At 30.2% G+C, this 13,483-nt stretch overlaps 1 protein-coding gene across 2 annotated transcripts in view; it reads left to right on the forward strand.

The window, feature by feature from the left end:
* The window catches only part of LOC106689696 (puratrophin-1), an 898,854-nt gene that overhangs the window by 29,165 nt on the left and 856,206 nt on the right, over positions 1–13,483 (forward strand). The gene's annotated exons all lie outside the window — the stretch shown is intronic.

Genomic DNA, 13,483 nt, shown 5'->3' on the forward strand with positions numbered 1-13,483 from the left:
TAAGTGTGTAATTCAAGTGGTTGTATCTGTTGAATACAATAAATGATCTTCATTTTGTCACGTACACATTTCTGAGAGATAAATTCTTAATAAAAAATACGCTTGCATTTCACTATTTAAAAAATGGCTTCTTAAACGAACATATATCATTATTTATATATTTTTTTACACATTATGATTTATAGTAAGCAATTTCGAAATATTTTCCAGATTGTTTGATGAGTGTATTATGCATTATATCGTCGCTCCAGACAATCATCTTGTTAAGTTGACTTATTGTCTTGACTGCCTCAAAAATGAATTTACTGGTTGATATATAAAGGTATAATTGTATTTACAAAATTCGCCATGGGTAGGAAGATGGATCGTTATAACTCGCAAGCTTATTTAGCTTACCCTCGGTGGAATATCGACACAATTTCCAATTATATTTTAGAAAGGAAAGTGTGCTATTTGTTGGAGACGATATCGACTCGACAGCTGTTAGTGAAGGATTTTAACTTGTTTTCAGCTCTACAACGGTTAAAGTGTTATTTGTATCATTTTAGCGCGATAAATATTTATTCTATTTCACATAACGACCTAAAAGCTTTTTTCATCATTGTCCTACCCAAAAATCGATATAGATTTTTATCATTAGGAATTAATTCGGCCGTTTTATAAGGTTACAGTAGGAAGATTTCTCTTCCAGAAAACAAGTTTAAACACTTCATTGAAAGTAACATAATGCCCTTTTTCTGCTAACCTTTTTATGACTGTCATAAAAAGGTTAGCAGAAACCTGACATAATTTACATATTTATTTTGTTACATCGTTTTTATTTTTCATAATATTTTGTTCATTGTTCAAATAAACGTTTTATTAATATTTTTAATTGTTTTTTATTACTACTATTACGCCAGACATGTAAAATATGTGATATATTTTTAAAAGAACGATGACGTATTTACCTAGTACTGGTTACTGTGAGTAGCAACTATCATTGAAGACTAAAACCAAAGCTATAGACCATTCTATTAAAACAAATTTGAAATACTGTTATTTTCCTTTTACTGTAAAATTTCAATTTTTTCAGCTGTGTCATTATACTTCTGGAACAGCAATATACTTATATAAGAATCGTAATGTAGATCGTCAAATAATATATAGAAATTTTTTAAATAATTGATATACTTATTGTGTTATATTTACTATTGGCCTATAAGGAATGTAAATGAAAAATATAATTAGCTAAAACCGATTCGTTAAATATTCCGTCTAAAAAAATATTATGAAAGTTTATTATAGATAAATTTTCAAAACCTAAGAAAATTTCAAGTTAATCAATGTATGCCTAAATATAAAAAAAAATAACGTAGTATATACAGCTGAATCATTTAATTTAATTTTCAAATGGAGGTTAAATATGGTATTAATTAGTAGATTAGTGGTTTATTATACTTAAGTGTACACTATTAATATTTTATACGAATATATAAAATGTCCACCAATTCTCAAATGTAGTGGCATCCTTTGGATATTAGAACTAATCTTCATTCAATCACAAATAAATATCTAACCAAGAAAAAATAAATAAAATTTTGTTTTAATGTTTCAATATTTTAAGCACTCATATTTAAACTATTTACGCTATGGTGTTTTTTTTAACGAATATATTAGTTATTTAATTTTTTACATTATGATTCATTATCATATACTACCATCTTCAAAATATTTTCTATAGTGTTAAGTGCGTATATTTAACAATATTTAATTATATATTAATATTTTAAGATTTAACTAATACTTGTGTTTTCTACAAAAAGTCAATACATCCAATTTTGAAAATTTATCATTTTAAAAATTGGATATATTAACTTTTTAACTGGAACTTATTGATTGATATTCAAGTAATACTTGATTTATTTTCTATCAAAAGTATTTTGATAGAAAACACATCAAGTATTTGATTAAAATATTAAATTCTTATTGATATTATTTTAATAAAATTAATATTTTAAAATTATTATAGGAGCATCTCCTGCCGATTTTCAGTACATATTTAATAAGGGAAAATTAAAATACAAACTAAATAACTTTTTTGTGTAGAATTTTAATTATTTATAATTTAATTTATTATAAAGTGAATCATTAACTTTTGATAGATGACACCTAAATTGTACTTATTGCATTGTATTTGCTACCGATATCTGAGGACTGACCAAAAAAAATGAATTTAGCTTCAACAGATTCATAAATTTTTCCATCTAGAAAAATATTATGAAAATTTATTATCAAACAATATTCACAACCTAAGAATATTTCAAGTTAACCGCTCGAGTATCGTTATCAAACGACAAGAATGGGATCACAAACATCTCGAGTACTTTAATGATCGTCCTATCTAATAAGCTGTTTCCCAGATATCGTTCTAGAATACTGAATCATCATTCTGACATTTTTAACAATTCTTGCAAATTGCTCTTGAATGTGGTTGTTAAATATGTAATGGCTAATAAAATGTATATTATTTCATTGAAAAAATACTAATGTAGATCTAGATTTGAATTTAATAATTAAAGACATTTTTGGGACGAGGTATTTTAACTTTTTCTTAATGTAAAGCAGATCGTAGGTAAGTTTTGTGTTATAGATATAGATTGAGAATAATTTTTTTTCATTGTCATACTCAATTACCATTTGAATATGTTTTACGCAGGGAATTAAAAGTACTTTCGATTTTAATGACGTCAGCTTTAACTTAAAATAAAAATAAAAAATCCTATAAGACAAAAAATAAACAATAAAAATGATATAAGGCAGATAATGACCGATATAGGTTAGGAGATTTACACACTGTGTAAAATAATATTTTGTTTATTCTACTCTTATCCTCTTCCTTTAATCCACTCAGGAAAAGCAATGTTATGGTGGAAGAATCATGTTCATTTCAAAATGTCCCTAGGTTTGTAAAACACTGACCTATTTAAATTTTCTGACTTATCCTCCTTCTTTCACCCTCGTTAAGTATAAGATTTTAACATCATAATATATAGAAAATAAGTAATACATAATATAATAATATATAGAAAATAAATAATATATAATATCATAGTATATAGAAAATAATTCTCTGCCACAGATTCGAACCGGGTTCTTAGAGTTAGTAGCACGATGCCTTACCACTGAACTACTCACTCTCAAAAAGAATGGTTAACCACCAATCGCTCTCTATATACTCCTTCCAGTGATGTCTCTCCGAACCCAATCATTTTTAACGCAATCCTCCCATGTACGTTCTACCCCTCGGTTGGGTATATTAACATTTAATGGATACGCTCGTTACTAAGCCCAATAACCTTACACGTCCATCTTATACGCCTTAATGCTATAACTTGAATTATATTTACCGGGTATAGTCCCTCAATTCAGTGTTGTGAGACCTTCTAAATTCTTCAGCAAATTCACCCTTTTTCGGTCCAAATATGTTACGTAATACTATATTTTCGAAAACTTTAAGGCGCAGTTCATCTCTTAGTGTTAGAGTTCACGTCACGCATCCATAAAAGACAGTGGGAAGGATAATAGATTTATAAATACAACTCCTAACCATATATTTCGTTTTATCCGTATTTATTTCAAGAGTTAGTTCCTTACTAGAGTTTATTAACGCGGTTGTATTTAGTACCTTAGTTTCCTTGTCCACACTCAGTAATACCAAATCAGAAGCATACCCAAGCACCTTTATTGTACCACCCAAAGTTTAACCCTTTTCGGTATTCATCACACTTTTAATGACGTATTCTCCTGATAGATAAAATAAAATAGGTGATAAAGAATCGCCTTGTTTTAAACCGGACCGCACCTTGAATTTATGATTTTTGATTACCGATTCATACCTTATTAAACGTCATGCACATCCGTATGAAATTTAATAATTTCTTTGGTATTCCCTGTCCAATTAAAATATTATAAACCTTCTGGCGGTCAATAAAATCGTAAGCCATTTGGAAATCTCTATAAACCTGATGAACTACTCCGTTGTATTCCAACTTATTCTGCAACTTTTGTCGTAACAAAACAAATTGATCAATAGTTAAACGATTTCGTCTAAATCCACCTTGTTTATCCTCAAGATTTAGGTAAATTTATCCTTAAAAAAAGATAAAGATAGGATATCTATTTTTTGGATATTTGCATTGTAATGAAAAATAACTAACAGAAATTAGACAAAAACATCTCAACAGTTAATATTCTTTCGTCTCATTGATTTTTAAAGTTTAAGACATTCTTTGTAATGTTTGTTTAAAAAAATTAATGCGATCTGAACAAGATCCAGAATTTAGAGCCCCCTATTGCTCTTAAAACTTCATTTTTTTAAATTACTACTATGTTTACTGTTATAGTACTTCTACGAGTAACAAGTTTTTATTTATTGTTAATAATTACTGCCGTTTTTCGATTTCAGGGGCTTTTTAAATATTGCTCGATCTCGACGTCTCTCCTTCCCGTTTTAAGCTAATATTTCGAAAGTGATATGATATAGGGCCCTCGCTCTGAGCGGGGCGGGTCAGGCGGGGAAGGATTGCCTTTTTTCTAGCGTTACCATCTCCTCTTGTGAGATTGTGACATGTCCTTCATCGACCAACCTACTCGCTGTAATTGTCCGTTCAAAAAGTCATATAAGTAAGGCTACCATGGAGGGCAGTAATAGGGCAGGTTGTTGTTTAGTATTCACGAATGAATGTATTTTTTAAAGGAAAAAGAAAAATTATTATTGACTAAAATTAAAATAATCCCAAGTAGACATATTGTTACTCTGCAAAATCTTCCTAAGGGTCTACTAAATAGATCATAAAAAAATTAATCAAATCACAGATATTTCCCTGTTTGTATAACATTTGTATTTAGATATTTAGCTCATTATATTTTCCAAACCCGCCAACGTATTCTTGAAGAAAATATCAACTATCAACTCCTAATTAAAATTTTAGAATATATCTTCAGGAATACTTAGCATTTAAATTTGTATTTAAGTTTTCTATTTGGAGTGACTCAACTGTCAATTTATATTTTATTCCTCATTATAACCCGTTATTTTATTCCCCAAATTATTAAATTAAATAAAAATTCACTTATTATAGTTATGTAAACCAATGTATAGATCAGTTGTTCCCAATTTTTTTATAGCAGCGGAACACTTATGGTACTCGTACGAATATATCGGATTTCTGGTAAAGTAGAGAAATAATAATAAATAATAAGTAAACCCCTACGTTATAATTTGAAACAAGTAGTGACGAAACGCAGTATTTTCATCAAAATTTCAGAAATCCTAGGATACCTACCTAAAACCTATGCATAATTGAAGGAAATCTGAGATGATAAGATTCAAAACTGTGTTGAGTTGACGTGGAATGATCCAATACTAGATTATTTCATGGAACTCTCGGAATAGGTTCATGGAATCCCTGTGTGTTATTCCAACTGGATTAAACATTTAATTTAATAACGAGTGAAATGGGAATTAAATATTTATAGCAAAACATTATAGATTATTAAATTATGAAAAAGATGATCAGGGGTGCGGTCAAAAGAAAACAAAAATAGTTAATTAATTTACTTTTATTCATTCCTTCTCGACCTTCATTATTTAATCTTAACTTACTTCTTTAATAGCCGTCTTTTATTTTGTTTAAGTTTTTTTTCTCATATATATACTATTCTATTTTTACGTGTTATTACTTCCCCTCTTCATTTTTAACTCAATTTTTTATGTTCTTTTATGTGTTAACTTTAAATTAATATTATTTCATTTATTATTTTCATTCATATGTATATAATTTTCTGTTCCCAAATTTTTAACGCTACCTTAATTTAACTTTTAGTATCTTATTATCTTACTATGTCAATATATTTTTTATTGTATATGTATCTTTTTACTTCTGATGAAGCTTAAAATGGGTGCGAACCGTTAGCAAAATAAATAATGGTTAACTATTTTTTTCCCTTTAGTTTTAATATTCCCCATAATTTGAATTATTTATAATTATTGAGTCAATTGTTTATATGTATATTTATATTGTAGATATTTTATAAAATTCAGTTGTGTGTGTTGTTCTTTTTTCGAACTACATTACAGAGTCTTTAAAAACCCTCTTTAGTTCAAATGAGATAAATAAAAAACAGTATGTATAGTTATTTTCTTGGCAGAACATAACTGTCTAGAACTTTTATGTGAGGTGAATTTGAAATAAAATTTCGTATTGTTCGTTTTAGGTTTTTCATATTGGACGTAGAATAGTTTTCATTCAATAACTCCTCTGAATAGAATTAAACTGTCGAAACTTTGAAGATAAATTTAGAAGATGTTAGGAAAGTACCTTTTAGGGATCTCCCATTTTTTTTTTTTTAATTTATTTGTAAGCATTATTATTTTTTTACTGATAAGCATTTTATTTTTAATTTAAAGTACTTTAAGCTAATATTTTGAAACATAAACTAATTCTAGTATTAGTTTTTTATAGTATTAGATTTTATTTCAACAACTGGCAGACTCGGCAATGCTTAGAAATTTCAAGATTTAGGGCTGTATATAGATTAATTAAATACCATTAAACGTTAGATAGAAATTGATTTGTATTTATTTCTATCTAACGTTTAATGGTATTTAATTAATCTATGTACAGCCCTAAATCTTGAAATTAATCTTGAAATCTTTAAATACCAGAGGTAGTAAAAGGTAAGACACAACACGAATTACTTTTTCTTTCTACACAGTAATGCACTACTAACTCACATTTTATTTCTGATTTAGAGGGTTCGGAAAAAAAAAAAAAAAAAAAAAAATTAGATAGAAATTAATATATTCAGTTATTTACCCATTGGATTAATGAATTAAATATACACTATATCTGTTTAGTTTATAGCGGTAAATAACAATATGTAATAAAGCAATATGATAAAAGAATTGAAATAACTTCAACCCGACTTCACGCAAGTTGAGGTACTCGAAACTGCAAAAAAGGGCAATTAACCAAATTAGAACCAGAGATATAAAATCTATCTGAAATCATTTTGAAAAGTTTTCTTTATTCGAAACCAATATTTAGCACTTATAACGATAACACTTTAGATTATTTGAACATTAGATCTAAATGGTGATAATATCGAAAAAAAAAACAAAAAACTTTCAGCTTTCCTACAGTTGTTATAACGTATGAATTGGATAAAACGTAAAGGAATTATGAGCGATTATATGACTAATGGACAAGAAAAAAAATTTCTCCAAATAATTTATGTTCAGAAATTGTATTTAAAGATTTCAAACGATGCTATAAACAAATATGATTTGCCTTTTCATAGAACCGTTTGAACTGCTTTACTGAAATCTTTTTTTTTAATTTTTAGTGAAAACATTTTTTATGAGAATGAAATGAAATGAAAAAATATTTTTATTCTGGGACATGTGTCCCCTAGGAATAAATACATGGTTCATACATTATGATTATTTGTCTGGCAAGTATTTAAAAGTTTCCTGTAAGCAATATAAAATCACATTAAGATCTTTGTTAAGACACTGTTGTAGCTAATATTAATCAATATATGGCTGTTTATATGCGGAGTTTTAGTTATGCAATAAGTAAAGGAATAAGCGTTGTTTAAAGTAGAGAATGGATGAGGAATTGCGAATGAAGATGGGAAGAGAATTCCAGTAGGAGGTTACAAAGGATTTGCTGAAGGAGGTTCTAAAGGAGGGCATATATAAATCATACGGTTGGGATCTGGTATTTAATGAATGGATGGATGAATGAAGAGTGAGGAATCAAGGATATAAGTAGGTTTTTTATTTTAAGAACTTCAAATCGGAAAACAACAAGGAGGTTTTCATTTCGGGAAGGATGAATAGAGGCACTTCAACTCGGTATACCAACGGAAGACATGAGAAGCGCCTTGGAAACACAAAGATAAATCTTACGAAGCAATTCAGTCTCAACTCTAGACCAGCAAGTACCCCACCATAATAGACCAAGGAACAGTAGTCGAAGTGTGGGAAAATGAGACAGGATACTAGGAGCTGACGGGTGTTCTGAGGAATTGTTTGAGTACAGTTAACGATTTGCGTGTGATTTGGGAAATATGATTATTCCAGGAGGTGTTGGTATTAACTTCAAGGTTTTTTATTGTAGGATAGAAGCGAATAGGTTGGTTGTTAAGGAAGAGTAAGGAATAGTAACGGAGAGAATAAAGGAGCCGCTTGGAACCTATCAGAATGGCTTGTTTTTTCAGAATTCAAATTCAAATCGTTGTTTAACGCCCAAGAATTAGTGCTATCAACATCTTGAATCTTGAATCAAAAATATTTTTTCTAATTTTTCAGAATTTTATAACCGTGAAGGAAATGTGTACTTTCAGAGTTCGCTTCAAAAATGGTTAATTTTTGAAATTAAGAAATAGGAATAGCCAATAGCCTTCCCGGTAAAATCCTGAACATAAGATAAAATCCGACAAACAGCTCCATCATAATAGAATAAACGGTATGGCACCACATAAAATACAAACAAACAAATATTATTTATATGTATTAGATAATAACAAATTTCCAATTAACATATGATACATTGATCTTACTGACCTAATCATTGAATCAACACTGCATACCGCCTCTTAATTAATTTATATAATTATATTAATACTATGACACTATTACGGAGCCTAATTAGGAAGCTTGTGAAATAAAATAAAGACATGTGCCCCATCGAGTCAAAAATCCTCATGACGACTCGGTCTAAAAATGTGGAGTGTGTTTTCGCTGCAAGTTGCTGAGATAAGCGCAAAACTGTTTATTGGCTCTGGGTCGTTATCCGTGACCAAGAAAAGAGTTCGCTCAGTAGAGAAGTAATGGAACGGGTAAAAGATAGTAACTCGAAATTTTACTTGCAAAGGTTCCTTAGCCTTTTCCTATTATTGCAGATTTTAACAAACAATAAATAGTAATCTTCAATTTTTTTATTGGTGTCAAAAATGTTATTGACATTTTACTACCAATTAATTATTATAGTTGCGTATATATTTTTTTCATTCCTTCCTTACTAACTTCGAATATTCCATGTGAACTCCACTTGATAGTAATAACTATCTACACGAGACTGTTGGGAAATAACGACGGGTTTCTTTTTAGTTTTTAAAATATAAAAAAATTACTTATTTAAAATTAAATTAAGTTGTTTACTTTCAGACTTTGATAGTTTTTTTTTCTAGAATCCATTTGACTAAACTACTGATAAGGGTGGATTTTGGAAATAAACAACTCAATTCATTATTTAAATAATAAAAACTCTTAAACTAATTTTAATCATATTATGACAGAAATTTCTTTTTTTTATTTAACATGTTATTGTTATTTAACAACAAATGTATGTTATCGTTTTCAGTGAACATCCCTTAATTATATGATCTTGAACAATGTTTATAAATACTAAATTTTCTTGCTAAAATTCAGCATAAAGCGAAACTTTATTAATTTTTTTTGTTTAAGAGTATATAAGGTGATTCCGAAAGACTTCATATTCGTCCTCTATCTTCATAATGGCTATAGAAACCATCGGGTTCCATTTTGAATCGAAAAGGCAAATGGTAATGGAAAAAAATTTCAAGGATTGGGAAGACCTGTAAATCTGATCCCTAATATTAATAAATTGGTCTGGTAGTTTCGATAAAAAGCGGGAACGGCGAACGGCCAATATTTTTTAATTTAATTTTTGGAGTAAAATTATGTTTAAACTTAAGATCCCGAATTTTAAGCGGGTTTTATTTTTTTTTTGTCAACTTACTAAGTTTCATTACTGATAATAATAAATAAACTAACTAAAGTGTGCCCTAGCAAAAATACACGCGTTGAACAACGTATTCGAGACATTATAAAAAAGATTGTTACTTGCTGAATGGCTTTGAGCTTGTTATTTTATCTCAATAACCCGACATTAAAGACTTCCCACAGTTGTTGGTCAGATCATATGACGGTGTCCTTGCAATATTTTTATTTCTTTTGTTATGTGACAGAATTCGTTATGTAAAAAACATTCCTTTTAGTTATAAATAGGCCCAATAGCTTCAAAAGATTTTTTTTAATCCAGATCTATTTACGTCCTTCTAAGTTCTCCTCATTATTCTTTCTTGAAAATTGAGGATTGAAAAATACCTATGATACTATTTATTTGGTCAACCGTTTCGAAGGTCTTCTCCGGGCCTGAAGCCAGCAAAAAGCTCTCAAAATATTTGATATGAATGAATTTGACAACTTACCTGTTCGCAGATTGCTATTTGAGAACCATTGTTCTCCACCATCCGGAACCTCATCTTTAAATTTGTTTCGAAGTTACCTACCCGCATAACTCCCGGTTATGACCTAATTACATCCCATATTCTAAAACATCTTCCTCGAAACTCTGTTCTATTCCTCACCTACATCTACAATGTTGCACTCAGATCCACTTATTTTCCTGACCCGTGGAAATTATCCATAATCAAATTGATTCCTAAACCTCAAAAGCCGCCTGAATCCTCCTACCGTCCTATCGCTTTGTTGCAAAATCCTTGATTTTGCCCATGATAAGTTGAGGTGATATGAAATATAGGTGAGATGAAACTCATCTTAAGACCCCTGTATCCTATCCTTGATTCCAACCACATAATCCCAGATCACCAATTTGGTTTCCGAATATCCCACTCCACTATCCAGCAATGCCTTCGTGTGGTTGATGTTGTCTCGTCTTCTTTGGAGCGCGGAATGTATTGCACGGGAGTCTTTCTTGATGTAGAACAGACTTCTGATCGAGTATGGCACCCAGGACTGCTATACAAAGATCCTACTCCCTACATACTTCCTCATTATCCGTTCTTATCTCTCCGACAGATTATTTCAAGTAAATTACAACGGCGCTTATTCATCCCTATTCCGTCAGTCTTCTGGTGTACCTCAGGGTAGTATCCTTGGTCCTATCCATTATACAGTTTCACAGCTGACAATATTATTCAACGCCCTTCATTTCCAAAACCCTGATATCTTTGAATCTTACTCATAATTTATGTATCTAATGTAGGTAGATATGACTTATATTAGAATATATACTTTAATTCGTTGGTGGTTTAAGTTAGTGGAACATGAACGTATTAGATCGAACAGACAACGCTACATGCAATCTATTGCCCAACCCAACTGTCGGTTCAGCACTGATTACTCTTTTCAGTTATTAGTTTGTTTAAGTGCTCCATAACTATACCCACACATTCTTAACACAGTAAAGCTATGAAATCTAACCATTCTCCAGGTGGTAAATCATTATAATGTATTGTTAGTAGCAATTAAAGAGGACAGGCGGAAAAAAAATGCTTGGAAAAGTAAAAGTGTTGAGTTCATACTAGTAGATATGCCTCTTATATAGCCAAAATCATTGCCTCTCAAGTGCTGAAGTTGGATGATCACCAATTGAAATTACCCGACCAGGTTCCAACAGTAAAATATCTAAAAATGAATCTCAGCTCTCATGAAGGAATATTATAGTACAAGAGAGGAGATACGTTAGTTCACAAAAAAGCTTACAATAGTTCATGTCGATAAATAAGGGGAAATAATATTTTATAACAGTTATATATTATAATATATAAAATTATGTATTACTCATTGAACTCTGATATAGATATTATTACTTTGAATTTATTTTTTAATGTGGGTCGTAACTCAAAAACACAATATAGGTCCTATCCCAGGAAAAAAAAAAAATTTTACCTTAACCTAGGAACATCTCACAGGAGATACCAACACCCCCTGGAACAAATTCACTCCCTTTTTTCTTCGTCTTACTTAGCATATCTTTTTTTCCGCAAAAATTCCTGTAGGAACCTTCTTCTGATTTCTGCTTGTAGACACGAGATATTTCATTACGCTACTGTCCGAAAAAAGATTGAAAACATAGTCAATTTTATTTAAAAAGTTGGTACAATAATTATCCTTAGTATAAAAATTGAGGGCAAAAAAGGCAGAAATAAAAAAAAATAGTCCTTTACAGCCAGAGGACTAAAAATTATAACCTATATTCATATTAAATATTTTCCAAAGGAACCCTAAAAATGTTAATTAGCTCTGAACGTGCCTATTCTTCGCGAGTAGGTGAGAGGATTGCAACAAGACTTCACAGTAGATTTGGGTTTGGACGGACGTCATGTAGAAGAGTTTTGTAGCTAGCGACTGATGGTATTGGCATCGAACCTTCACTCTAAGCCTTTATTTATTTATTATTATTCAAAGGTTTGTAATGCTATAACAATGGTACTACGTAAAGGACAAATACAATCCAGCAGTCCAGACACATAAAGACACAAACGTCCAATGTAATAAAGAATTGAAGAAGTAAACAAAGGATTTAAGACAACTATCAAGAATGAGCCATAAAAGTCACTAGTTTTAAATCAAACTTCAACAAATTTTGAACTGCATCCTGAAAAATTCTAAATCTATTTCGTAGATGTTCTGACTTATACTACTCCTTGAATATAAACACAATAATAATAATAAAGGCCTAACGTACCCGTAGGTTCGATGCCGATACCACCAAATTCTCTCTGCATTCCAGTGATGCCCCTCCAAACCCAATTCCACTAAATCAGTTTTAACGCAATCCTCCCATCTACGTTTCGGTCTACTCGTCGAACGTTTACCCGTTAAGTCAGTGTTTATTAACATTTTAGGTATCCGCTCGTTACTACAACCATACATGGCCATCTTATACGCCGCAATGAATATAAACACAAACAAAACAGAAAGTTCATCAAACAGCACAGAGCCATAGCCATGATATCTCAGAGCAGAAAGTGATATGGCTTAAGTGATTGTGAGAAGTTAACACAGAGGAGAAAATGTGAGAGTTGGATCCCATAATCAAACTGCCAATTAATTAGTATCATGATCTTGCTCTGCATATTAATTGTGTGTAACAAAAGCAGTAAAAAAAAAAGAAAATACAATCAATCGTGTCCTCATAAAACTTTATAATCGCTAATCCTTGTCATTAAGATTTAAATTTATGCACAACAATCATAAACTAACTGAAATAAAATGCGCATTAATCAACTTGAAATCACGTTAGAGTTGAGTCTAGTACTGAGATGAAGTTCGTAATTCCTTATTGCAATAAATTCGGATAATGTCTTCCTTTTATAATTATTGGATATACCATTCAAAAATTAATAAATAAATGGTTTATTGTAAAAATAAACATAAGTTTCTTTCTCTGAAGTATGTATTTGAAGTCGTTGATAACATAACATGCACTGTATTAAGAAGTGCTAAGTCTTGCAAATTTTTCAATATTGCTCGATTAAACTAAATTTTTTTAAAGATTGCTCAGTTCGTTAATTCCGGAATTTCGTTTCTTTTTATTTCACACACTCCAATAACAGAATTACGTACATATAATAATAAGGACATAAGCATTACTAATGTATA

The sequence above is a fragment of the Halyomorpha halys genome, unplaced genomic scaffold, assembly GCF_000696795.3.
Source record: "Halyomorpha halys isolate HHAL.00 unplaced genomic scaffold, Hhal_1.1 Scaffold47.1, whole genome shotgun sequence".
Taxonomy (NCBI): domain Eukaryota; kingdom Metazoa; phylum Arthropoda; class Insecta; order Hemiptera; family Pentatomidae; genus Halyomorpha; species Halyomorpha halys.